General features: G+C 35.2%; 1 protein-coding gene and 12 non-coding genes across 13 annotated transcripts in view; all 13 read left to right on the top strand.

The window, feature by feature from the left end:
• ARMH1 (armadillo like helical domain containing 1) overlaps positions 1–25,162 on the top strand; it is a 484,180-nt gene that overhangs the window by 294,831 nt on the left and 164,187 nt on the right. The gene's annotated exons all lie outside the window — the stretch shown is intronic.
• On the top strand, positions 1,929–2,043 carry LOC148454736 (U5 spliceosomal RNA). Its single transcript, XR_015874770.1, has one exon. It is a non-coding gene; the product is annotated as a U5 spliceosomal RNA (small nuclear RNA).
• On the top strand, positions 3,982–4,096 carry LOC148454735 (U5 spliceosomal RNA). Its single transcript, XR_015874733.1, has one exon. It is a non-coding gene; the product is annotated as a U5 spliceosomal RNA (small nuclear RNA).
• On the top strand, positions 6,036–6,150 carry LOC148454734 (U5 spliceosomal RNA). Its single transcript, XR_015874684.1, has one exon. It is a non-coding gene; the product is annotated as a U5 spliceosomal RNA (small nuclear RNA).
• Positions 8,090–8,204, top strand: LOC148454733 (U5 spliceosomal RNA). Its single transcript, XR_015874769.1, has one exon. It is a non-coding gene; the product is annotated as a U5 spliceosomal RNA (small nuclear RNA).
• LOC148454732 (U5 spliceosomal RNA) lies at positions 10,145–10,259 on the top strand. Its single transcript, XR_015874768.1, has one exon. It is a non-coding gene; the product is annotated as a U5 spliceosomal RNA (small nuclear RNA).
• On the top strand, positions 12,198–12,312 carry LOC148454731 (U5 spliceosomal RNA). The gene has a single exon (XR_015874767.1). It is a non-coding gene; the product is annotated as a U5 spliceosomal RNA (small nuclear RNA).
• On the top strand, positions 14,252–14,366 carry LOC148454730 (U5 spliceosomal RNA). The gene has a single exon (XR_015874592.1). It is a non-coding gene; the product is annotated as a U5 spliceosomal RNA (small nuclear RNA).
• LOC148454729 (U5 spliceosomal RNA) lies at positions 16,306–16,420 on the top strand. The gene has a single exon (XR_015874590.1). It is a non-coding gene; the product is annotated as a U5 spliceosomal RNA (small nuclear RNA).
• On the top strand, positions 18,360–18,474 carry LOC148454728 (U5 spliceosomal RNA). The gene has a single exon (XR_015874589.1). It is a non-coding gene; the product is annotated as a U5 spliceosomal RNA (small nuclear RNA).
• LOC148454727 (U5 spliceosomal RNA) lies at positions 20,414–20,528 on the top strand. Its single transcript, XR_015874588.1, has one exon. It is a non-coding gene; the product is annotated as a U5 spliceosomal RNA (small nuclear RNA).
• Positions 22,468–22,582, top strand: LOC148454726 (U5 spliceosomal RNA). The gene has a single exon (XR_015874765.1). It is a non-coding gene; the product is annotated as a U5 spliceosomal RNA (small nuclear RNA).
• Positions 24,521–24,635, top strand: LOC148454725 (U5 spliceosomal RNA). The gene has a single exon (XR_015874732.1). It is a non-coding gene; the product is annotated as a U5 spliceosomal RNA (small nuclear RNA).

Raw genomic sequence — 25,162 nt, 5'->3', positions numbered from 1 at the left:
AAAATACAGAATATCAAAATTGTTTTGGAAAACCATAGCTTCTAATGTTTTAGAAGGTTATCATGAATACTCTATTGCCATAGTTTTAGTATTCTTGTACTGTTATGGTTGGGATGGCCATTGGTGATTACCATCCATGGCACAAAAACCATCTATGGGGAATCATTGATGATTTGCACCCCTTTGATGGCCACCACTGCTGGGGGTACGATGGGCCACGGACTAATTCAAGAAAGGGGCGGGGCTAAGATCCGTCCAGTTAAAGTAAAAAAAACATTGTCTCTCTCTCATTCATCGATGGGAAAACTAATTAACATCGCCCGGCCACCGTTTTAAAAAACATTGATGGTTGATGGCCATCTTTATGTTATGGTATTTCAAGGAAGTTGAAGAGGTAAATTAGGTAGTTTCCTTTTGTTTTAGTTTGTTTGCATGAAAATTTGACCCAGTTTAGAAGTTTTACTGTTTCCAATTTCTGATTCTCTTTTTCGGTTTACATTCAATTTGTTTTTGACTTATGGTAAAATATTATGTTTTTACCTTTTTTTTGTATATAGTAGTTTTGGGGTGTGGTATGTTAGTTCGACAGTTCTCATGTTGATGTGCATAATGTCGACATGTTATACTTTTAAACATGTCAACATTCAGAGGATGTCCATGTGGTGTCTGTTGACATGTTGAAAACGTCAGTATTGTTGTGTCGACATTTTGAATGTGATGGTAACTGTCGACCGTGTGTCTTTATACCATAGTTTTGTATCATTCATGTTGTTATGTGTGTACCGCAGCATTTGAAGTTCAAAGTTTGACCAGGAAAAATAGGTAGGGATCTGAAAACTTGAACGTGGAAACACTGCTTCGTAGTGTAAAGTGCACTCTTATCTATGTTTCATCTGATACAGTTCATAGGTTCTCTGCAAGTTTATCCTTTTTTAACTTAGAAAAGTATTACATTTATTTAGGATTATATAGGATGGGCTTGAAAATTGTGCCTCTTGTGCTTCTCCCTACTTTACTTTCTTCTACTTCTTACTCCCCACTAGGGCACCTAGCACTTGGTTGCTTATGCTTTGCTGCCTATGTGGGTGGTATGTAGCAATGTATATTATCCATGTCCTTGTCCTGCTTTGTTTTGTATTTTACTGTAAGTCACTGGTCACCTATTTGTTTATGTACTTTGTAAGGTGCTGCGGAACACTTGTGGCGCCATATAAATAAATGATAAGAATAATAATAACAACTATAAGTTTGTTCTGTCCTCTCGCTTGTTGAAATGAGGTCTGTTTGCATCCAGGGAGGTAACAGTGACACTCGGTGTACTTGTCTTTTTCTTAAGATCAAATACATCTTTTGTCGTTTACTAAAGATTTTCATGAATTTCATGCAAGTTTTTTATATGCTGTCTGGTTGACGGATGCTGGGCTTATTTACTAGTGAAATTCAGAAATGTCAATTTTTTCATTCAATTTTTTAGAATTTGACATTTAAATGTTGATTTTGTTTTTTAATGTAAAACTGGGGAAATAAATGTGTTTCTTCTCTTGTAGATGATTCTCCAGAATACTCTGTTACCAAGATGTTATTCCAGCACTGTATACCATAGTGTTGTCTGTAGGTACTCGACCAAGTTGAAGAACTGGTTTTGAATCACCATTCGACAATTCTGACTGTAATTCTTTCTTTACTTGGTAGTCTCATTTGAATACTTTCCCATGATGCATCTGATACATTGCAGTGTTTTTTTTTTTGTTTGTTTTGATTTTGCATTTTGGAAGTTAAATTTTGCCCTTTTAATTTTTCTGTTGTAAATATATTAGTATTTTATAGTTTATGTTTGAAAATTGTTTCATATATATGTCTAAAATCCTCTCTCTTGGTAAACTGAGGTCTGTTTGAATCCGGGGAGATAATCATGACACTTCTTTAGTATACTCTGGTTTCTCTTCAGATCGAATAAATCTTTCGCCTTTTACTAAAGATTTCCGTGGAGAGGAACAACCATGAGTTTCATGTAATTTTTTGATGCCTGGCTGATGCTGGGCTTATTCACTGGTAAAATACAGAATATCAAAATTGTTTTGGAAAACCATATCTTCTAATGTTTTAGAAGGTTATCATGAATACTCTATTGCCATAGTTTTAGTATTCTTGTACTGTTATGGTTGGGATGGCCATCGGTGATTACCATCCATGGCACAAAAACCATCTATGGGGAATCCTTGATGATTTGCACCCCTTTGATGGCCACCACTGCTGGGGGTACGATGGGCCACGGACTAATTCCAGAAAGGGGCGGGGCTAAGATCCGTCCAGTTAAAGTAAAAAAAACTTTGTCTCTCTCTCATCCATCGATGGCAAACCTAATTAACATCGCCCGGCCACCGTTTTAAAAAACATTGATGGTTGATGGCCATCTTTATGTTATGGTATTTCAAGGAAGTTGAAGAGGTAAATTAGGTAATTTGCTTTTGTTTTAGTTTGTTTGCATGAAAATTTGACCCAGTTTAGAAGTTTTACTGTTTCCAATTTCTGATTCTCTTTTTCGGTTTACATTCAATTTGTTTTTGACTTATGGTAAAATATGATGTTTTTACCTTTTTTTTGTATATAGTAGTTTTGGGGTGTGGTATGTTAGTTCGACAGTTCTCATGTTGATGTGCATAATGTCGACATGTTATACTTTTAAACATGTCAACATTCAGAGGATGTCCATGTGGTGTCTGTTGACATGTTGAACACGTCAGTATTGTTGTGTCGACATTTTGAATATGATGGTAACTGTCGACTGTGTGTCTTTATACCATAGTTTTGTATCATTCATGTTGTTATGTGTGTACCGCAGCATTTGAAGTTCAAAGTTTGACCAGGAAAAATAGGTAGGGATCTGAAAACTTGAACGTGGAAACACTGCTTCGTAGTGTAAAGTGCACTCTTATCTATGTTTCATCTGATACAGTTCATAGGTTCTCTGCAAGTTTATCCTTTTTTAACTTAGAAAAATATTACATTTATTTAGGATTATATAGGATGGGCTTGAAAATTGTGCCTCTTGTGCTTCTCCCTACTTTACTTTCTTCTACTTCTTACTCCCCACTAGGGCACCTAGCACTTGGTTGCTTATGCTTTGCTGCCTATGTGGGTGGTATGTAGCAATGTATATTATCCATGTCCTTGTCCTGCTTTGTTTTGTATTGTACTGTAAGTCACTGGTCACCTATTTGTTTATGTACTTTGTAAGGTGCTGCGGAACACTTGTGGCGCCATATAAATAAATGATAAGAATAATAATAACAACTATAAGTTTGTTCTGTCCTCTCGCTTGTTGAAATGAGGTCTGTTTGCATCCAGGGAGGTAACATTGACACTCGGTGTACTTGTCTTTTTCTTAAGATCAAATAAATCTTTTGTCATTTACTAAAGATTTTCATGAATTTCATGCAAGTTTTTTATATGCTGTCTGGTTGACGAATGCTGGGCTTATTTACTAGTGAAATTCAGAAATGTCAATTTTTTCATTCAATTTTTTAGAATTTGACATTTAAATGTTGATTTTGTTTTTTAATGTAAAACTGGGGAAATAATTGTGTTTCTTCTCTTGTAGATGATTCTCCAGAATACTCTGTTACCAAGATGTTATTCCAGCACTGTATACCATAGTGTTGTCTGTAGGTACTCGACCAAGTTGAAGAACTGGTTTTGAATCACCATTCGACAATTCTGACTGTAATTCTTTCTTTACTTGGTAGTCTCATTTGAATACTTTCCCATGATGCATCTGATACATTGCAGTGGTTTTTTTTTGTTTGTTTTGATTTTGCATTTTGGAAGTTAAATTTTGCCCTTTTAATTTTTCTGTTGTAAATATATTAGTATTTTATAGTTTATGTTTGAAAATTGTTTCATATATGTGTCTAAAATCCTCTCTCTTGGTAAACTGAGGTCTGTTTGAATCCGGGGAGATAATCATGACACTTCTTTAGTATACTCTGGTTTCTCTTCAGATCGAATAAATCTTTCGACTTTTACTAAAGATTTCCGTGGAAAAGAACAACCATGAGTTTCATGTAATTTTTTGATGCCTGGCTGATGCTGGGCTTATTCACTGGTAAAATACAGAATATCAAAATTGTTTTGGAAAACCATAGTTTCTAATGTTTTAGAAGGTTATCATGAATACTCTATTGCCATAGTTCTAATATTCTTGTACTGTTATGGTCGGGATGGCCATTGGTGATTACCATCCATGGCACAAAAACCATCTCTGGGGAATCATTGATGATTTGCAATCCTTCGATGGCCACCACTGCTGGGGGTACGATGGGCCACGGACTAATTCAAGAAAGGGGCGGGGCTAAGCTCCATCCAGTTAAAGTAAAAAAAACATTGTCTCTCTCTCATCCATCGATGGGAAAACTAATTAACATCGCCCAGCCACCGTTTTAAAAAACATTGATGGTTGATGGCCATCTTTATGTTATGGTATTTCAAGGAAGTTGAAGAGGTAAATTAGGTAGTTTCCTTTTGTTTTAGTTTGTTTGCATGAAAATTTGACCCAGTTTAGGAGTTTTACTGTTTCCAATTTCTGATTCTCTTATTCGGTTTACATTCAATTTGTTTTTGATTAATGGTAAAATGTTATGTTTTTACCTTTTTTTTGTATATTGTAGTTTTGGGGTGTGGTATGTTAGTTTGACAGTTCTCATGTTGATGTGCATAATGTCGACATGTTATACTTTTAAACATGTCAACATTCAGAGGATGTCCATGTGGTATCTGTTGACATGTTGAACATGTCAGCATTGTTGTGTCGACATTATGAATGTCATGGTAACTGTCGACCGTGTGACTTTATACCATAGTTTTGTATCATTCATGTTGTTATGTGTGTACCGCAGCATTTTAAGTTCAAAGTTTGACCAGGAAAAATAGGTAGAGATCTGAAAACTTGAACGTGGAAACACTGCTTCGTAGTGTAAAGTGCACTCTTATCTATGTTTCATCTGATACAGTTCATAGGTTCTCTGCAAGTTTATCCTTTTTTAACTTAGAAAAGTATTACATTTATTTAGGATTATATAGGATGGGCTTGAAAATTGTGCCTCTTGTGCTTCTCCCTACTTTACTTTCTTCTACTTCTTACTCCCCACTAGGGCACCTAGCACTTGGTTGCTTATGCTTTGCTGCCTATGTGGGTGGTATGTAGCAATGTATATTATCCATGTCCTTGTCCTGCTTTGTTTTGTATTTTACTGTAAGTCACTGGTCACCTATTTGTTTATGTACTTTGTAAGGTGCTGCGGAACACTTGTGGCGCCATATAAATAAATGATAAGAATAATAATAACAACTATAAGTTTGTTCTGTCCTCTCGCTTGTTGAAATGAGGTCTGTTTGCATCCAGGGAGGTAACAGTGACACTCGGTGTACTTGTCTTTTTCTTAAGATCAAATACATCTTTTGTCGTTTACTAAAGATTTTCATGAATTTCATGCAAGTTTTTTATATGCTGTCTGGTTGACGGATGCTGGGCTTATTTACTAGTGAAATTCAGAAATGTCAATTTTTTCATTAAATTTTTTAGAATTTGACATTTAAATGTTGATTTTGTTTTTTAATGTAAAACTGGGGAAATAAATGTGTTTCTTCTCTTGTAGATGATTCTCCAGAATACTCTGTTACCAAGATGTTATTCCAGCACTGTATACCATAGTGTTGTCTGTAGGTACTCGACCAAGTTGAAGAACTGGTTTTGAATCACCATTCGACAATTCTGACTGTAATTCTTTCTTTACTTGGTAGTCTCATTTGAATACTTTCCCATGATGCATCTGATACATTGCAGTGGTTTTTTTTTTGTTTGTTTTGATTTTGCATTTTGGAAGTTAAATTTTGCCCTTTTAATTTTTCTGTTGTAAATATATTAGTATTTTATAGTTTATGTTTGAAAATTGTTTCATATATATGTCTAAAATCCTCTCTCTTGGTAAACTGAGGTCTGTTTGAATCCGGGGAGATAATCATGACACTTCTTTAGTATACTCTGGTTTCTCTTCAGATCGAATAAATCTTTCGCCTTTTACTAAAGATTTCCGTGGAAAGGAACAACCATGAGTTTCATGTAATTTTTTGATGCCTGGCTGATGCTGGGCTTATTCACTGGTAAAATACAGAATATCAAAATTGTTTTGGAAAACCATATCTTCTAATGTTTTAGAAGGTTATCATGAATACTCTATTGCCATAGTTCTAATATTCTTGTACTGTTATGGTCGGGATGGCCATTGGTGATTACCATCCATGGCACAAAAACCATCTCTGGGGAATCATTGATGATTTGCAATCCTTCGATGGCCACCACTGCTGGGGGTACGATGGGCCACGGACTAATTCAAGAAAGGGGCGGGGCTAAGCTCCATCCAGTTAAAGTAAAAAAAACATTGTCTCTCTCTAATCCATCGATGGCAAAACTAATTAACATCGCCTGGCCACCGTTTTAAAAAACATTGATGGTTGATGGCCATCTTTATGTTATGGTATTTCAAGGAAGTTGAAGAGGTAAATTAGGTAGTTTCCTTTTGTTTTAGTTTGTTTGCATGAAAATTTTACCCAGTTTAGAAGTTTTACTGTTTCCAATTTCTGATTCTCTTTTTCGGTTTACATTCAATTTGTTTTTGATTTATGGTAAAATGTTATGTTTTTACCTTTTTTTTGTATATTGTAGTTTTGGGGTGTGGTATGTTAGTTTGACAGTTCTCATGTTGATGTGCATAATGTCGACATGTTATACTTTTAAACATGTCAACATTCAGAGGATGTCCATGTGGTATCTGTTGACATGTTGAACATGTCAGCATTGTTGTGTCGACATTATGAATGTCATGGTAACTGTCGACCGTGTGACTTTATACCATAGTTTTGTATCATTCATGTTGTTATGTGTGTACCGCAGCATTTTAAGTTCAAAGTTTGACCCGGAAAAATAGGTAGAGATCTGAAAACTTGAACGTGGAAACACTGCTTCGTAGTGTAAAGTGCACTCTTATCTATGTTTCATCTGATACAGTTCATAGGTTCTCTGCAAGTTTATCCTTTTTTAACTTAGAAAAGTATTACATTTATTTAGGATTATATAGGATGGGCTTGAAAATTGTGCCTCTTGTGCTTCTCCCTACTTTACTTTCTTCTACTTCTTACTCCCCACTAGGGCACCTAGCACTTGGTTGCTTATGCTTTGCTGCCTATGTGGGTGGTATGTAGCAATGTATATTATCCATGTCCTTGTCCTGCTTTGTTTTGTATTTTACTGTAAGTCACTGGTCACCTATTTGTTTATGTACTTTGTAAGGTGCTGCGGAACACTTGTGGCGCCATATAAATAAATGATAAGAATAATAATAACAACTATAAGTTTGTTCTGTCCTCTCGCTTGTTGAAATGAGGTCTGTTTGCATCCAGGGAGGTAACAGTGACACTCGGTGTACTTGTCTTTTTCTTAAGATCAAATACATCTTTTGTCATTTACTAAAGATTTTCATGAATTTCATGCAAGTTTTTTATATGCTGTCTGGTTGACGGATGCTGGGCTTATTTACTAGTGAAATTCAGAAATGTCAATTTTTTCATTCAATTTTTTAGAATTTGACATTTAAATGTTGATTTTGTTTTTTAATGTAAAACTGGGGAAATAAATGTGTTTCTTCTCTTGTAGATGATTCTCCAGAATACTCTGTTACCAAGATGTTATTCCAGCACTGTATACCATAGTTTTGTCTGTAGGTACTCGACCAAGTTGAAGAACTGGTTTTGAATCACCATTCGACAATTCTGACTGTAATTCTTTCTTTACTTGGTAGTCTCATTTGAATACTTTCCCATGATGCATCTGATACATTGCAGTGTTTTTTTTTTTGTTTGTTTTGATTTTACATTTTGGAAGTTAAATTTTGCCCTTTTAATTTTTCTGTTGTAAATATATTAGTATTTTATAGTTTATGTTTGAAAATTGTTTCATATATGTGTCTAAAATCCTCTCTCTTGGTAAACTGAGGTCTGTTTGAATCCGGGGAGATAATCATGACACTTCTTTAGTATACTCTGGTTTCTCTTCAGATCGAATAAATCTTTCGCCTTTTACTAAAGATTTCCGTGGAGAGGAACAACCATGAGTTTCATGTAATTTTTTGATGCCTGGCTGATGCTGGGCTTATTCACTGGTAAAATACAGAATATCAAAATTGTTTTGGAAAACCATAGCTTCTAATGTTTTAGAAGGTTATCATGAATACTCTATTGCCACAGTTCTAGTATTCTTGTACTGTTATGGTCGGGATGGCCATTGGTGATTACCATCCATGGCACAAAAACCATCTCTGGGGAATCATTGATGATTTGCAATCCTTCGATGGCCACCACTGCTGGGGGTACGATGGGCCACGGACTAATTCAAGAAAGGGGCGGGGCTAAGATCCGTCCAGTTAAAGTAAAAAAAACATTGTCTCTCTCTCATCCATCGATGGGAAAACTAATTAACATCGCCCAGCCACCGTTTTAAAAAACATTGATGGTTGATGGCCATCTTTATGTTATGGTATTTCAAGGAAGTTGAAGAGGTAAATTAGGTAGTTTCCTTTTGTTTTAGTTTGTTTGCATGAAAATTTGACCCAGTTTAGGAGTTTTACTGTTTCCAATTTCTGATTCTCTTATTCGGTTTACATTCAATTTGTTTTTGATTTATGGTAAAATGTTATGTTTTTACCTTTTTTTTTGTATATTGTAGTTTTGGGGTGTGGTATGTTAGTTTGACAGTTCTCATGTTGATGTGCATAATGTCGACATGTTATACTTTTAAACATGTCAACATTCAGAGGATGTCCATGTGGTATCTGTTGACATGTTGAACATGTCAGCATTGTTGTGTCGACATTATGAATGTCATGGTAACTGTCGACCGTGTGACTTTCTACCATAGTTTTGTATCATTCATGTTGTTATGTGTGTACCGCAGCATTTTAAGTTCAAAGTTTGACCAGGAAAAATAGGTAGAGATCTGAAAACTTGAATGTGGAAACACTGCTTCGTAGTGTAAAGTGCACTCTTATCTATGTTTCATCTGATACAGTTCATAGGTTCTCTGCAAGTTTATCCTTTTTTAACTTAGAAAAGTATTACATTTATTTAGGATTATATAGGATGGGCTTGAAAATTGTGCCTCTTGTGCTTCTCCCTACTTTACTTTCTTCTACTTCTTACTCCCCACTAGGGCACCTAGCACTTGGTTGCTTATGCTTTGCTGCCTATGTGGGTGGTATGTAGCAATGTATATTATCCATGTCCTTGTCCTGCTTTGTTTTGTATTTTACTGTAAGTCACTGGTCACCTATTTGTTTATGTACTTTGTAAGGTGCTGCGGAACACTTGTGGCGCCATATAAATAAATGATAAGAATAATAATAACAACTATAAGTTTGTTCTGTCCTCTCGCTTGTTGAAATGAGGTCTGTTTGCATCCAGGGAGGTAACAGTGACACTCGGTGTACTTGTCTTTTTCTTAAGATCAAATACATCTTTTGTCATTTACTAAAGATTTTCATGAATTTCATGCAAGTTTTTTATATGCTGTCTGGTTGACGGATGCTGGGCTTATTTACTAGTGAAATTCAGAAATGTCAATTTTTTCATTCAATTTTTTAGAATTTGACATTTAAATGTTGATTTTGTTTTTTAATGTAAAACTGGGGAAATAAATGTGTTTCTTCTCTTGTAGATGATTCTCCAGAATACTCTGTTACCAAGATGTTATTCCAGCACTGTATACCATAGTGTTGTCTGTAGGTACTCGACCAAGTTGAAGAACTGGTTTTGAATCACCATTCGACAATTCTGATTGTAATTCTTTCTTTACTTGGTAGTCTCATTTGAATACTTTCCCATGATGCATCTGATACATTGCAGTGGTTTTTTTTTTGTTTGTTTTGATTTTGCATTTTGGAAGTTAAATTTTGCCCTTTTAATTTTTCTGTTGTAAATATATTAGTATTTTATAGTTTATGTTTGAAAATTGTTTCATATATGTGTCTAAAATCCTCTCTCTTGGTAAACTGAGGTCTGTTTGAATCCGGGGAGATAATCATGACACTTCTTTAGTATACTCTGGTTTCTCTTCAGATCGAATAAATCTTTCGCCTTTTACTAAAGATTTCCGTGGAGAGGAACAACCATGAGTTTCATGTAATTTTTTGATGCCTGGCTGATGCTGGGCTTATTCACTGGTAAAATACAGAATATCAAAATTGTTTTGGAAAACCATAGCTTCTAATGTTTTAGAAGGTTATCATGAATACTCTATTGCCATAGTTCTAGTATTCTTGTACTGTTATGGTCGGGATGGCCATTGGTGATTACCATCCATGGCACAAAAACCATCTCTGGGGAATCATTGATGATTTGCAATCCTTCGATGGCCACCACTGCTGGGGGTACGATGGGCCACGGACTAATTCAAGAAAGGGGCGGGGCTAAGATCCGTCCAGTTAAAGTAAAAAAAACTTTGTCTCTCTCTCATCCATCGATGGGAAAACTAATTAACATCGCCCGGCCACCGTTTTAAAAAACATTGATGGTTGATGGCCATCTTTATGTTATGGTATTTCAAGGAAGTTGAAGAGGTAAATTAGGTAGTTTCCTTTTGTTTTAGTTTGTTTGCATGAAAATTTGACCCAGTTTAGAAGTTTTACTGTTTCCAATTTCTGATTCTCTTTTTCGGTTTACATTCAATTTGTTTTTGACTTATGGTAAAATATGATGTTTTTACCTTTTTTTTGTATATAGTAGTTTTGGGGTGTGGTATGTTAGTTCGACAGTTCTCATGTTGATGTGCATAATGTCGACATGTTATACTTTTAAACATGTCAACATTCAGAGGATGTCCATGTGGTGTCTGTTGACATGTTGAACACGTCAGTATTGTTGTGTCGACATTTTGAATATGATGGTAACTGTCAACCGTGTGTCTTTATACAATAGTTTTGTATCATTCATGTTGTTATGTGTGTACCGCAGCATTTGAAGTTCAAAGTTTGACCAGGAAAAATAGGAAGGGATCTGAAAACTTGAACGTGGAAACACTGCTTCGTAGTGTAAAGTGCACTCTTATCTATGTTTCATCTGATACAGTTCATAGGTTCTCTGCAAGTTTATCCTTTTTTAACTTAGAAAAATATTACATTTATTTAGGATTATATAGGATGGGCTTGAAAATTGTGCCTCTTGTGCTTCTCCCTACTTTACTTTCTTCTACTTCTTACTCCCCACTAGGGCACCTAGCACTTGGTTGCTTATGCTTTGCTGCCTATGTGGGTGGTATGTAGCAATGTATATTATCCATGTCCTTGTCCTGCTTTGTTTTGTATTCTACTGTAAGTCACTGGTCACCTATTTGTTTATGTACTTTGTAAGGTGCTGCGGAACACTTGTGGCGCCATATAAATAAATGATAAGAATAATAATAACAACTATAAGTTTGTTCTGTCCGCTCGCTTGTTGAAATGAGGTCTGTTTGCATCCAGGGAGGTAACAGTGACACTCGGTGTACTTGTCTTTTTCTTAAGATCAAATAAATCTTTTGTCATTTACTAAAGATTTTCATGAATTTCATGCAAGTTTTTTATATGCTGTCTGGTTGACGGATGCTGGGCTTATTTACTAGTGAAATTCAGAAATGTCAATTTTTTCATTCAATTTTTTAGAATTTGACATTTAATTGTTGATTTTGTTTTTTAATGTAAAACTGGGGAAATAAATGTGTTTCTTCTCTTGTAGATGATTCTCCAGAATACTCTGTTACCAAGATGTTATTCCAGCACTGTATACCATAGTGTTGTCTGTAGGTACTCGACCAAGTTGAAGAACTGGTTTTGAATCACCATTCGACAATTCTGACTGTAATTCTTTCTTTACTTGGTAGTCTCATTTGAATACTTTCCCATGATGCATCTGATACATTGCAGTGGTTTTTTTTTGTTTGTTTTGATTTTGCATTTTGGAAGTTAAATTTTGCCCTTTTAATTTTTCTGTTGTAAATATATTAGTATTTTATAGTTTATGTTTGAAAATTGTTTCATATATGTGTCTAAAATCCTCTCTCTTGGTAAACTGAGGTCTGTTTGAATCCGGGGAGATAATCATGACACTTCTTTAGTATACTCTGGTTTCTCTTCAGATCGAATAAATCTTTCGCCTTTTACTAAAGATTTCCGTGGAGAGGAACAACCATGAGTTTCATGTAATTTTTTGATGCCTGGCTGATGCTGGGCTTATTCACTGGTAAAATACAGAATATCAAAATTGTTTTGGAAAACCATAGTTTCTAATGTTTTAGAAGGTTATCATGAATACTCTATTGCCATAGTTCTAATATTCTTGTACTGTTATGGTCGGGATGGCCATTGGTGATTACCATCCATGGCACAAAAACCATCTCTGGGGAATCATTGATGATTTGCAATCCTTCGATGGCCACCACTGCTGGGGGTACGATGGGCCACGGACTAATTCAAGAAAGGGGCGGGGCTAAGATCCGTCCAGTTAAAGTAAAAAAAACATTGTCTCTCTCTCATCCATCGATGGGAAAACTAATTAACATCGCCCGGCCACCGTTTTAAAAAACATTGATGGTTGATGGCCATCTTTATGTTATGGTATTTCAAGGAAGTTGAAGAGGTAAATTAGGTAGTTTCCTTTTGTTTTAGTTTGTTTGCATGAAAATATGACCCAGTTTTGAAGTTTTACTGTTTCCAATTTCTGATTCTCTTTTTCGGTTTACATTCAATTTGTTTTTGACTTATGATAAAATATGATGTTTTTACCTTTTTTTTGTATATAGTAGTTTTGGGGTTTGGTATGTTAGTTCGACAGTTCTCATGTTGATGTGCATAATGTCGACATGTTATACTTTTAAACATGTCAACATTCAGAGGATGTCCATGTGGTATCTGTTGACATGTTGAACATGTCAGCATTGTTGTGTCGACATTATGAATGTCATGGTAACTGTCGACCGTGTGACTTTATACCATAGTTTTGTATCATTCATGTTGTTATGTGTGTACCGCAGCATTTGAAGTTCAAAGTTTGACCAGGAAAAATAGGTAGGGATCTGAAAACTTGAACGTGGAAACACTGCTTCGTAGTGTAAAGTGCACTCTTATTTATGTTTCATCTGATACAGTTCATAGGTTCTCTGCAAGTTTATCCTTTTTTAACTTTGAAAAATATTACATTTATTTAGGATTATATAGGATGGGCTTGAAAATTGTGCCTCTTGTGCTTCTCCCTACTTTACTTTCATCTACTTCTTACTCCCCACTAGGGCACCTAGCACTTGGTTGCTCATGCTTTGCTGCCTATGTGGGTGGTATGTAGCAATGTATATTATCCATGTCCTTGTCCTGCTTTGTTTTGTATTGTACTGTAAGTCATTGGTCACCTATTTGTTTATGTACTTTGTAAGGTGCTGCGGAACACTTGTGGTGCCATATAAATAAATGATAAGAATAATAATAACAACTATAAGTTTGTTCTGTCCTCTCGCTTGTTGAAATGAGGTCTGTTTGCATCCAGGGAGGTAACAGTGACACTCGGTGTACTTGTCTTTTTCTTAAGATCAAATAAATCTTTTGTCATTTACTAAAGATTTTCATGAATTTCATGCAAGTTTTTTATATGCTGTCTGGTTGACGGATGCTGGGCTTATTTACTAGTGAAATTCAGAAATGTCAATTTTTTCATTCAATTTTTTAGAATTTCACATTTAAATGTTGATTTTGTTTTTTAATGTAAAACTGGGGAAATAAATGTGTTTCTTCTCTTGTAGATGATTCTCCAGAATACTCTGTTACCAAGATGTTATTCCAGCACTGTATACCATAGTGTTGTCTGTAGGTACTCGACCAAGTTGAAGAACTGGTTTTGAATCACCATTCGACAATTCTGACTGTAATTCTTTCTTTACTTGGTAGTCTCATTTGAATACTTTCCCATGATGCATCTGATACATTGCAGTGGTTTTTTTATTGTTTGTTTTGATTTTGCATTTTGGAAGTAAAATTTTGCCCTTTTAATTTTACTGTTGTACATATATTAGTATTTTATAGTTTATGTTTGAAAATTGTTTCATATATGTGTCTAAAATCCTCTCTCTTGGTAAACTGAGGTCTGTTTGAATCCGGGGAGATAATCATGACACTTCTTTAGTATACTCTGGTTTCTCTTCAGATCGAATAAATCTTTCGCCTTTTACTAAAGATTTCCGTGGAGAGGAACAACCATGAGTTTCATGTAATTTTTTGATGCCTGGCTGATGCTTGGCTTATTCACTGGTAAAATACAGAATATCAAAATTGTTTTGGAAAACCATAGCTTCTAATGTTTTAGAAGGTTATCATGAATACTCTATTGCCATAGTTTTAGTATTCTTGTACTGTTATGGTTGGGATGGCCATTGGTGATTACCATCCATGGCACAAAAACCATCTATGGGGAATCATTGATGATTTGCACCCCTTTGATGGCCACCACTGCTGGGGGTACGATGGGCCACGGACTAATTCAAGAAAGGGGCGGGGCTAAGATCCGTCCAGTTAAAGTAAAAAAAACATTGTCTCTCTCTCATTCATCGATGGGAAAACTAATTAATATCGCCCGGCCACCGTTTTAAAAAACATTGATGGTTGATGGCCATCTTTATGTTATGGTATTTCAAGGAAGTTGAAGAGGTAAATTAGGTAGTTTCCTTTTGTTTTAGTTTGTTTGCATGAAAATTTGACCCAGTTTAGAAGTTTTACTGTTTCCAATTTCTGATTCTCTTTTTCGGTTTACATTCAATTTGTTTTTGACTTATGGTAAAATATTATGTTTTTACCTTTTTTTTGTATATAGTAGTTTTGGGGTGTGGTATGTTAGTTCGACAGTTCTCATGTTGATGTGCATAATGTTGACATGTTATACTTTTAAACATGTCAACATTCAGAGGATGTCCATGTGGTGTCTGTTGACATGTTGAACACGTCAGTATTGTTGTGTCGACTTTTTGAATGTGATGGTAACTGTCGACCGTGTGTCTTTATACCATAGTTTTGTATCATTCATGTTGTTATGTGTGTACCGCAGCATTTGAAGTTCAAAGTTTGACCAGGAAAAATAGGTAGGGATCTGAAAACTTGAACGTGGAAACACTGCTTCGTAGTGTAAAGTGCACTCTTATTTATGTTTCATCTGATACAGTTCATAGGTTCTCTGCAAGTTTATCCTTTTTTAACTTTGAAAAATATTACATTTATTTAGGATTATATAGGATGGGCTTGAAAATTGTGCCTCTTGTGCTTCTCCCTACTTTACTTTCATCTACTTCTTACTCCCCACTAGGGCACCTAGCACTTGGTTGCTTATGCTTTGCTGCCTATGTGGGTGGTATGTAGCAATGTATATTATCCATGTCCTTGTCCTGCTTTGTTTTGTATTGTACTGTAAGTCATTGGTCACCTATTTGTTTATGTACTTTGTAAGGTGCTGCGGAACACTTGTGGTGCCATATAAATAAATGATAAGAATAATAATAACAACTATAAGTTTGTTCTGTCCTCTCGCTTGTTGAAATGAGGTCTGTTTGCATCCAGGGAGGTAACAGTGACACTCGGTGTACTTGTCTTTTTCTTAAGATCAAATAAATCTTTTGTCATTTACTAAAGATTTTCATGAATTTCATGCAAGTTTTTTATATGCTGTCTGGTTGACGGATGCTGGGCTTATTTACTAGTGAAATTCAGAAATGTCAATTTTTTCATTCAATTTTTTAGAATTTCACATTTAAATGTTGATTTTGTTTTTTAATGTAAAACTGGGGAAATAAATGTGTTTCTTCTCTTGTAGATGATTCTCCAGAATACTCTGTTACCAAGATGTTATTCCAGCACTGTATACCATAGTGTTGTCTGTAGGTACTCGACCAAGTTGAAGAACTGGTTTTGAATCACCATTCGACAATTCTGACTGTAATTCTTTCTTTACTTGGTAGTCTCATTTGAATACTTTCCCATGATGCATCTGATACATTGCAGTGGTTTTTTTATTGTTTGTTTTGATTTTGCATTTTGGAAGTAAAATTTTGCCCTTTTAATTTTACTGTTGTAAATATATTAGTATTTTATAGTTTATGTTTGAAAATTGTTTCATATATGTGTCTAAAATCCTCTCTCTTGGTAAACTGAGGTCTGTTTGAATCCGGGGAGATAATCATGACACTTCTTTAGTATACTCTGGTTTCTCTTCAGATCGAATAAATCTTTCGCCTTTTACTAAAGATTTCCGTGGAGAGGAACAACCATGAGTTTCATGTAATTTTTTGATGCCTGGCTGATGCTTGGCTTATTCACTGGTAAAATACAGAATATCAAAATTGTTTTGGAAAACCATAGCTTCTAATGTTTTAGAAGGTTATCATGAATACTCTATTGCCATAGTTTTAGTATTCTTGTACTGTTATGGTTGGGATGGCCATTGGTGATTACCATCCATGGCACAAAAACCATCTATGGGGAATCATTGATGATTTGCACCCCTTTGATGGCCACCACTGCTGGGGGTACGATGGGCCACGGACTAATTCAAGAAAGGGGCGGGGCTAAGATCCGTCCAGTTAAAGTAAAAAAAACATTGTCTCTCTCTCATTCATCGATGGGAAAACTAATTAACATCGCCCGGCCACCGTTTTAAAAAACATTGATGGTTGATGGCCATCTTTATGTTATGGTATTTCAAGGAAGTTGAAGAGGTAAATTAGGTAGTTTCCTTTTGTTTTAGTTTGTTTGCATGAAAATTTGACCCAGTTTAGAAGTTTTACTGTTTCCAATTTCTGATTCTCTTTTTCGGTTTACATTCAATTTGTTTTTGACTTATGGTAAAATATTATGTTTTTACCTTTTTTTTGTATATAGTAGTTTTGGGGTGTGGTATGTTAGTTCGACAGTTCTCATGTTGATGTGCATAATGTCGACATGTTATACTTTTAAACATGTCAACATTCAGAGGATGTCCATGTGGTGTCTGTTGACATGTTGAAAACGTCAGTATTGTTGTGTCGACATTTTGAATGTGATGGTAACTGTCGACCGTGTGTCTTTATACCATAGTTTTGTATCATTCATGTTGTTATGTGTGTACCGCAGCATTTGAAGTTCAAAGTTTGACCAGGAAAAATAGGTAGGGATCTGAAAACTTGAACGTGGAAACACTGCTTCGTAGTGTAAAGTGCACTCTTATCTATGTTTCATCTGATACAGTTCATAGGTTCTCTGCAAGTTTATCCTTTTTTAACTTAGAAAAATATTACATTTATTTAGGATTACATAGGATGAGCTTGAAAATTGTGCCTCTTGTTCTTCTCCCTACTTTACTTTCTTCTACTTCTTACTCCCCACTAGGGCACCTAGCACTTGGTTGCTTATGCTTTGCTGCCTATGTGGGTGGTATGTAGCAATGTATATTATCCATGTCCTTGTCCTGCTTTGTTTTGTATTCTACTGTAAGTCACTGGTCACCTATTTGTTTATGTACTTTGTAAGGTGCTGCGGAACACTTGTGGCGCCATATAAATAAATGATAAGAATAATAATAACAACTATAAGTTTGTTCTGTCCTCTCGCTTGTTGAAATGAGGTCTGTTTGCATCCAGGAAGGTAACAGTGACACTCGGTGTACTTGTCTTTTTCTTAAGATCAAATAAATCTTTTGTCATTTACTAAAGATTTTCATGAATTTCATGCAAGTTTTTTATATGCTGTCTGGTTGACGAATGCTGGGCTTATTTACTAGTGAAATTCAGAAATGTGAATTTTTTCATTCAATTTTTTAGAATTTGACATTTAAATGTTGATTTTGTTTTTTAATGTAAAACTGGGGAAATAAATGTGTTTCTTCTCTTGTAGATGATTCTCCAGAATACTCTGTTACCAAGATGTTATTCCAGCACTGTATACCATAGTGTTGTCTGTAGGTACTCGACCAAGTTGAAGAACTGGTTTTGAATCACCATTCGACAATTCTGACTGTAATTCTTTCTTTACTTGGTAGTCTCATTTGAATACTTTCCCATGATGCATCTGATACATTGCAGTGGTTTTTTTATTGTTTGTTTTGATTTTGCATTTTGGAAGTAAAATTTTGCCCTTTTAATTTTTCTGTTGTAAATATATTAGTATTTTATAGTTTATGTTTGAAAATTGTTTCATATATGTGTCTAAAATCCTCTCTCTTGGTAAACTGAGGTCTGTTTGAATCCGGGGAGATAATCATGACACTTCTTTAGTATACTCTGGTTTCTCTTCAGATCGAATAAATCTTTCGCCTTTTACTAAAGATTTCCGTGGAGAGGAACAACCATGAGTTTCATGTAATTTTTTGATGCCTGGCTGATGCTTGGCTTATTCACTGGTAAAATACAGAATATCAAAATTGTTTTGGAAAACCATAGCTTCTAATGTTTTAGAAGGTTATCATGAATACTCTATTGCCATAGTTTTAGTATTCTTGTACTGTTATGGTTGGGATGGCCATTGGTGATTACCATCCATGGCACAAAAACCATCTATGGGGAATCATTGATGATTTGCACCCCTTTGATGGCCACCACTGCTGGGGGTACGATGGGCCACGGACTAATTCAAGAAAGGGGCGGGGCTAAGATCCGTCCAGTTAAAGTAAAAAAAACATTGTCTCTCTCTCATTCATCGATGGGAAAACTAATTAATATCGCCCGGCCACCGTTTTAAAAAACATTGATGGTTGATGGCCATCTTTATGTTATGGTATTTCAAGGAAGTTGAAGAGGTAAATTAGGTAGTTTCCTTTTGTTTTAGTTTGTTTGCATGAAAATTTGACCCAGTTTAGAAGTTTTACTGTTTCCAATTTCTGATTCTCTTTTTCGGTTTACATTCAATTTGTTTTTGACTTATGGTAAAATATTATGTTTTTACCTTTTTTTTGTATATAGTAGTTTTGGGGTGTGGTATGTTAGTTCGACAGTTCTCATGTTGATGTGCATAATGTTGACATGTTATACTTTTAAACATGTCAACATTCAGAGGATGTCCATGTGGTGTCTGTTGACATGTTGAACACGTCAGTATTGTTGTGTCGACTTTTTGAATGTGATGGTAACTGTCGACCGTGTGTCTTTATACCATAGTTTTGTATCATTCATGTTGTTATGTGTGTACCGCAGCATTTGAAGTTCAAAGTTTGACCAGGAAAAATAGGTAGGGATCTGAAAACTTGAACGTGGAAACACTGCTTCGTAGTGTAAAGTGCACTCTTATTTATGTTTCATCTGATACAGTTCATAGGTTCTCTGCAAGTTTATCCTTTTTTAACTTTGAAAAATATTACATTTATTTAGGATTATATAGGATGGGCTTGAAAATTGTGCCTCTTGTGCTTCTCCCTACTTTACTTTCATCTACTTCTTACTCCCCACTAGGGCACCTAGCACTTGGTTGCTTATGCTTTGCTGCCTATGTGGGTGGTATGTAGCAATGTATATTATCCATGTCCTTGTCCTGCTTTGTTTTGTATTGTACTGTAAGTCATTGGTCACCTATTTGTTTATGTACTTTGTAAGGTGCTGCGGAACACTTGTGGTGCCATATAAATAAATGATAAGAATAATAATAACAACTATAAGTTTGTTCTGTCCTCTCGCTTGTTGAAATGAGGTCTGTTTGCATCCAGGGAGGTAACAGTGACACTCGGTGTACTTGTCTTTTTCTTAAGATCAAATAAATCTTTTGTCATTTACTAAAGATTTTCATGAATTTCATGCAAGTTTTTTATATGCTGTCTGGTTGACGGATGCTGGGCTTATTTACTAGTGAAATTCAGAAATGTCAATTTTTTCATTCAATTTTTTAGAATTTCACATTTAAATGTTGATTTTGTTTTTTAATGTAAAACTGGGGAAATAAATGTGTTTCTTCTCTTGTAGATGATTCTCCAGAATACTCTGTTACCAAGATGTTATTCCAGCACTGTATACCATAGTGTTGTCTGTAGGTACTCGACCAAGTTGAAGAACTGATTTTGAATCACCATTCGACAATTCTGACTGTAATTCTTTCTTTACTTGGTAGTCTCATTTGAATACTTTCCCATGATGCATCTGATACATTGCAGTGGTTTTTTTATTGTTTGTTTTGATTTTGCATTTTGGAAGTAAAATTTTGCCCTTTTACTTTTACTGTTGTAAATATATTAGTATTTTATAGTTTATGTTTGAAAATTGTTTCATATATGTGTCTAAAATCCTCTCTCTTGGTAAACTGAGGTCTGTTTGAATCCGGGGAGATAATCATGACACTTCTTTAGTATACTCTGGTTTCTCTTCAGATCGAATAAATCTTTCGCCTTTTACTAAAGATTTCCGTGGAGAGGAACAACCATGAGTTTCATGTAATTTTTTGATGCCTGGCTGATGCTTGGCTTATTCACTGGTAAAATACAGAATATCAAAATTGTTTTGGAAAACCATAGCTTCTAATGTTTTAGAAGGTTATCATGAATACTCTATTGCCATAGTTTTAGTATTCTTGTACTGTTATGGTTGGGATGGCCATTGGTGATTACCATCCATGGCACAAAAACCATCTATGGGGAATCATTGATGATTTGCACCCCTTTGATGGCCACCACTGCTGGGGGTACGATGGGCCACGGACTAATTCAAGAAAGGGGCGGGGCTAAGATCCGTCCAGTTAAAGTAAAAAAAACATTGTCTCTCTCTCATTCATCGATGGGAAAACTAATTAACATCGCCCGGCCACCGTTTTAAAAAACATTGATGGTTGATGGCCATCTTTATGTTATGGTATTTCAAGGAAGTTGAAGAGGTAAATTAGGTAGTTTCCTTTTGTTTTAGTTTGTTTGCATGAAAATTTGACCCAGTTTAGAAGTTTTACTGTTTCCAATTTCTGATTCTCTTTTTCGGTTTACATTCAATTTGTTTTTGACTTATGGTAAAATATTATGTTTTTACCTTTTTTTTGTATATAGTAGTTTTGGGGTGTGGTATGTTAGTTCGACAGTTCTCATGTTGATGTGCATAATGTCGACATGTTATACTTTTAAACATGTCAACATTCAGAGGATGTCCATGTGGTGTCTGTTGACATGTTGAAAACGTCAGTATTGTTGTGTCGACATTTTGAATGTGATGGTAACTGTCGACCGTGTGTCTTTATACCATAGTTTTGTATCATTCATGTTGTTATGTGTGTACCGCAGCATTTGAAGTTCAAAGTTTGACCAGGAAAAATAGGTAGGGATCTGAAAACTTGAACGTGGAAACACTGCTTCGTAGTGTAAAGTGCACTCTTATCTATGTTTCATCTGATACAGTTCATAGGTTCTCTGCAAGTTTATCCTTTTTTAACTTAGAAAAGTATTACATTTATTTAGGATTATATAGGATGGGCTTGAAAATTGTGCCTCTTGTGCTTCTCCCTACTTTACTTTCTTCTACTTCTTACTCCCCACTAGGGCACCTAGCACTTGGTTGCTTATGCTTTGCTGCCTATGTGGGTGGTATGTAGCAATGTATATTATCCATGTCCTTGTCCTGCTTTGTTTTGTATTTTACTGTAAGTCACTGGTCACCTATTTGTTTATGTACTTTGTAAGGTGCTGCGGAACACTTGTGGCGCCATATAAATAAATGATAAGAATAATAATAACAACTATAAGTTTGTTCTGTCCTCTCGCTTGTTGAAATGAGGTCTGTTTGCATCCAGGGAGGTAACAGTGACACTCGGTGTACTTGTCTTTTTCTTAAGATCAAATACATCTTTTGTCGTTTACTAAAGATTTTCATGAATTTCATGCAAGTTTTTTATATGCTGTCTGGTTGACGGATGCTGGGCTTATTTACTAGTGAAATTCAGAAATGTCAATTTTTTCATTCAATTTTTTAGAATTTGACATTTAAATGTTGATTTTGTTTTTTAATGTAAAACTGGGGAAATAAATGTGTTTCTTCTCTTGTAGATGATTCTCCAGAATACTCTGTTACCAAGATGTTATTCCAGCACTGTATACCATAGTGTTGTCTGTAGGTACTCGACCAAGTTGAAGAACTGGTTTTGAATCACCATTCGACAATTCTGACTGTAATTCTTTCTTTACTTGGTAGTCTCATTTGAATACTTTCCCATGATGCATCTGATACATTGCAGTGTTTTTTTTTTTGTTTGTTTTGATTTTGCATTTTGGAAGTTAAATTTTGCCCTTTTAATTTTTCTGTTGTAAATATATTAGTATTTTATAGTTTATGTTTGAAAATTGTTTCATATATATGTCTAAAATCCTCTCTCTTGGTAAACTGAGGTCTGTTTGAATCCGGGGAGATAATCATGACACTTCTTTAGTATACTCTGGTTTCTCTTCAGATCGAATAAATCTTTCGCCTTTTACTAAAGATTTCCGTGGAGAGGAACAACCATGAGTTTCATGTAATTTTTTGATGCCTGGCTGATGCTGGGCTTATTCACTGGTAAAATACAGAATATCAAAATTGTTTTGGAAAACCATATCTTCTAATGTTTTAGAAGGTTATCATGAATACTCTATTGCCATAGTTTTAGTATTCTTGTACTGTTATGGTTGGGATGGCCATCGGTGATTACCATCCATGGCACAAAAACCATCTATGGGGAATCCTTGATGATTTGCACCCCTTTGATGGCCACCACTGCTGGGGGTACGATGGGCCACGGACTAATTCCAGAAAGGGGCGGGGCTAAGATCCGTCCAGTTAAAGTAAAAAAAACTTTGTCTCTCTCTCATCCATCGATGGCAAACCTAATTAACATCGCCCGGCCACCGTTTTAAAAAACATTGATGGTTGATGGCCATCTTTATGTTATGGTATTTCAAGGAAGTTGAAGAGGTAAATTAGGTAATTTCCTTTTGTTTTAGTTTGTTTGCATGAAAATTTGACCCAGTTTAGAAGTTTTACTGTTTCCAATTTCTGATTCTCTTTTTCGGTTTACATTCAATTTGTTTTTGACTTATGGTAAAATATGATGTTTTTACCTTTTTTTTGTATATAGTAGTTTTGGGGTGTGGTATGTTAGTTCGACAGTTCTCATGTTGATGTGCATAATGTCGACATGTTATACTTTTAAACATGTCAACATTCAGAGGATGTCCATGTGGTGTCTGTTGACATGTTGAACACGTCAGTATTGTTGTGTCGACATTTTGAATATGATGGTAACTGTCGACTGTGTGTCTTTATACCATAGTTTTGTATCATTCATGTTGTTATGTGTGTACCGCAGCATTTGAAGTTCAAAGTTTGACCAGGAAAAATAGGTAGGGATCTGAAAACTTGAACGTGGAAACACTGCTTCGTAGTGTAAAGTGCACTCTTATCTATGTTTCATCTGATACAGTTCATAGGTTCTCTGCAAGTTTATCCTTTTTTAACTTAGAAAAATATTACATTTATTTAGGATTATATAGGATGGGCTTGAAAATTGTGCCTCTTGTGCTTCTCCCTACTTTACTTTCTTCTACTTCTTACTCCCCACTAGGGCACCTAGCACTTGGTTGCTTATGCTTTGCTGCCTATGTGGGTGGTATGTAGCAATGTATATTATCCATGTCCTTGTCCTGCTTTGTTTTGTATTGTACTGTAAGTCACTGGTCACCTATTTGTTTATGTACTTTGTAAGGTGCTGCGGAACACTTGTGGCGCCATATAAATAAATGATAAGAATAATAATAACAACTATAAGTTTGTTCTGTCCTCTCGCTTGTTGAAATGAGGTCTGTTTGCATCCAGGGAGGTAACATTGACACTCGGTGTACTTGTCTTTTTCTTAAGATCAAATAAATCTTTTGTCATTTACTAAAGATTTTCATGAATTTCATGCAAGTTTTTTATATGCTGTCTGGTTGACGAATGCTGGGCTTATTTACTAGTGAAATTCAGAAATGTCAATTTTTTCATTCAATTTTTTAGAATTTGACATTTAAATGTTGATTTTGTTTTTTAATGTAAAACTGGGGAAATAATTGTGTTTCTTCTCTTGTAGATGATTCTCCAGAATACTCTGTTACCAAGATGTTATTCCAGCACTGTATACCATAGTGTTGTCTGTAGGTACTCGACCAAGTTGAAGAACTGGTTTTGAATCACCATTCGACAATTCTGACTGTAATTCTTTCTTTACTTGGTAGTCTCATTTGAATACTTTCCCATGATGCATCTGATACATTGCAGTGGTTTTTTTTTGTTTGTTTTGATTTTGCATTTTGGAAGTTAAATTTTGCCCTTTTAATTTTTCTGTTGTAAATATATTAGTATTTTATAGTTTATGTTTGAAAATTGTTTCATATATGTGTCTAAAATCCTCTCTCTTGGTAAACTGAGGTCTGTTTGAATCCGGGGAGATAATCATGACACTTCTTTAGTATACTCTGGTTTCTCTTCAGATCGAATAAATCTTTCGACTTTTACTAAAGATTTCCGTGGAAAAGAACAACCATGAGTTTCATGTAATTTTTTGATGCCTGGCTGATGCTGGGCTTATTCACTGGTAAAATACAGAATATCAAAATTGTTTTGGAAAACCATAGTTTCTAATGTTTTAGAAGGTTATCATGAATACTCTATTGCCATAGTTCTAATATTCTTGTACTGTTATGGTCGGGATGGCCATTGGTGATTACCATCCATGGCACAAAAACCATCTCTGGGGAATCATTGATGATTTGCAATCCTTCGATGGCCACCACTGCTGGGGGTACGATGGGCCACGGACTAATTCAAGAAAGGGGCGGGGCTAAGCTCCATCCAGTTAAAGTAAAAAAAACATTGTCTCTCTCTCATCCATCGATGGGAAAACTAATTAACATCGCCCAGCCACCGTTTTAAAAAACATTGATGGTTGATGGCCATCTTTATGTTATGGTATTTCAAGGAAGTTGAAGAGGTAAATTAGGTAGTTTCCTTTTGTTTTAGTTTGTTTGCATGAAAATTTGACCCAGTTTAGGAGTTTTACTGTTTCCAATTTCTGATTCTCTTATTCGGTTTACATTCAATTTGTTTTTGATT

The sequence above is a fragment of the Taudactylus pleione genome, unplaced genomic scaffold (genome assembly GCF_031769625.1).
Source record: "Taudactylus pleione unplaced genomic scaffold, aTauple2 ptg000969l, whole genome shotgun sequence".
NCBI classification, from domain to species: Eukaryota; Metazoa; Chordata; class Amphibia; order Anura; family Myobatrachidae; genus Taudactylus; species Taudactylus pleione.
This window is presented reverse-complemented; position numbering and strand designations above follow the sequence as displayed.